Source organism: Procambarus clarkii, unplaced genomic scaffold (genome assembly GCF_040958095.1).
Source record: "Procambarus clarkii isolate CNS0578487 unplaced genomic scaffold, FALCON_Pclarkii_2.0 HiC_scaffold_101, whole genome shotgun sequence".
NCBI classification, from domain to species: Eukaryota; Metazoa; Arthropoda; class Malacostraca; order Decapoda; family Cambaridae; genus Procambarus; species Procambarus clarkii.
Window position 1 is genome coordinate 1,773,325 of NW_027189134.1, and position 3,643 is coordinate 1,776,967.

Consider the following 3,643-nt stretch of genomic DNA (forward strand, 5'->3'; position numbering starts at 1 on the left):
ACAACAACGAAAATCACAAAAACGACCATTACAACAACGAACACCACTACAACGAACACCACTACAATGAACACTACAATAATTAACACTACTACAACGAACAATACAACATTGAACACTACAACAACGAACACTACAACAACGAACACTTCAACAACGAACACTTCAACAACGAACACCACAACAACGAGCACCACAACAACGAACACTACAACAACGAACACCACAACAACGAACACCACAACAACAAACACTACAACAACGAACACCACAACAACGAAAATTACAACAATGAACACTACAACAACTATCATTACAACAACGAACACTACAACAACAAACACTACAACAACGAACGCTACAACAACGAACACCACAACAACGAACATTAGAACAACGAACACTACAACAACGAACGTTATAAGAACGAACTCCACAACAAGGAACACAACAACAACGAACACTACAACAACGAACACTACAACAACGAACACCACATCAACGAACACCACAACAACGAACATCTCAACAACGAACATCTCAACAACGAATATCTCAACAACGAACAATACAACAACGAACATCACAACAACGAACATTACGACAACGACCACCACAACAACGAACATCTCAACAACGAACCTATCAACAACGAACACTACAACAACGAACACTACAACAACGAACACTACAACAACGTACACTACAACAACGAACACTACAACAACGAACACCAAAACAACGAACACTACAACAACGAACACTACAACAACGAACACTACCACAACGAACACCACAACAACGAACACTACAACAACGAACACTAAAACAACGAACACTACAACAACGAACATCTCAACAACGAACATCTCAACAACGAACACTAGAACAACGAACACTAGAACAACGAACACCACAACAACGAACACCACAATAATGAACACTACAACAACGAACATTAGAACAACGAACACCACAACAACGAACACCACAGTAATGAACACTGCAACAACGAAAATCAGAACAACGAACACTTCAACAACGAACACTACAACAACGAACATCTCAACAACGAACCTCTCAACAACGAACACTATAAACAACGAACATCACAACAACGAACACCACAACAACGAACATCTCAACAACGAACTCTACAACTATGAACATCTCAACAACAAACACCACAACAACGAACTTTACAACAACGAACATTTCAACATTCGAACGTCTCAACAACGAACATCTCAACTACGAACACCACAATAATGAGCACTACAACAATGAAAATCAGAACAACGAACACTACAACAACGAACACTACAACTACGAAAACCTTAACAACAAACACCACAACAACGAACACCACAACAACGAACTTTACAACAACGAACACCACAACAACGAACAATACAACAACGAACACCACAAACACGAATTCCACAACAACGAACTTTACAGCAACGAACACCTCAACAACGAACATTACAACAACGAAAATCACAAAAACGACCATTACAACAACGAACACCACTACAACGAACACCACTACAATGAACACTACAATAATTAACACTACTACAACGAACAATACAACATTGAACACTACAACAACGAACACTACAACAACGAACACTTCAACAACGAACACTTCAACAACGAACACCACAACAACGAGCACCACAACAACGAACACTACAACAACGAACACCACAACAACGAACACCACAACAACAAACACTACAACAACGAACACCACAACAACGAAAATTACAACAATGAACACTACAACAACTATCATTACAACAACGAACACTACAACAACAAACACTACAACAACGAACAATACAACAACGAACACCACAAACACGAATTCCACAACAACGAACTTTACAGCAACGAACACCTCAACAACGAACATTACAACAACGAAAATCACAAAAACGACCATTACAACAACGAACACCACTACAACGAACACCACTACAATGAACACTACAATAATTAACACTACTACAACGAACAATACAACATTGAACACTACAACAACGAACACTACAACAACGAACACTTCAACAACGAACACTTCAACAACGAACACCACAACAACGAGCACCACAACAACGAACACTACAACAACGAACACCACAACAACGAACACCACAACAACAAACACTACAACAACGAACACCACAACAACGAAAATTACAACAATGAACACTACAACAACTATCATTACAACAACGAACACTACAACAACAAACACTACAACAACGAACGCTACAACAACGAACACCACAACAACGAACATTAGAACAACGAACACTACAACAACGAACGTTATAAGAACGAACTCCACAACAAGGAACACTACAACAACGAACACTACAACAACGAACACTACAACAACGAACACCACATCAACGAACACCACAACAACGAACATCTCAACAACGAACATCTCAACAACGAATATCTCAACAACGAACAATACAACAACGAACATCACAACAACGAACATTACGACAACGACCACCACAACAACGAACATCTCAACAACGAACCTATCAACAACGAACACTACAACAACGAACACTACAACAACGAACACTACAACAACGTACACTACAACAACGAACACTACAACAACGAACACCAAAACAACGAACACTACAACAACGAACACTACAACAACGAACACTACCACAACGAACACCACAACAACGAACACTACAACAACGAACACTAAAACAACGAACACTACAACAACGAACATCTCAACAACGAACATCTCAACAACGAACACTAGAACAACGAACACTAGAACAACGAACACCACAACAACGAACACCACAATAATGAACACTACAACAACGAACATTAGAACAACGAACACCACAACAACGAACACCACAGTAATGAACACTGCAACAACGAAAATCAGAACAACGAACACTTCAACAACGAACACTACAACAACGAACATCTCAACAACGAACCTCTCAACAACGAACACTATAAACAACGAACATCACAACAACGAACACCACAACAACGAACATCTCAACAACGAACTCTACAACTATGAACATCTCAACAACAAACACCACAACAACGAACTTTACAACAACGAACATTTCAACATTCGAACGTCTCAACAACGAACATCTCAACTACGAACACTACAACAATGAGCACTACCACAACGAGCACCACAACAACGAACACCTCAACAACGAACACTACAACAACAAACACCACAAGAACGAACATCACAACAACGAACATCACAACAACGAACATCTCAACAACGAATACCACAATAATAAACACCACTACAACGAAATCAGAACAACGAACACTACAACAACGAACACTACAACTACGAAAACCTTAACAACAATCACCACAACAACGAACTTTACAACAACGAACACGACAACAACGAACAATACAAAAACGAACACCACAACAACGAACTCCACAACAACGAACTTTACAACAACGAACACCTCAACAACGAACATTACAACAACGAAAATCACAAAAACGACCATTACAACAACGAACACCACTACAACGAACACCACAATAATTAACACTACAACAACGAACAATACAACATTGAACACTACAACAACGA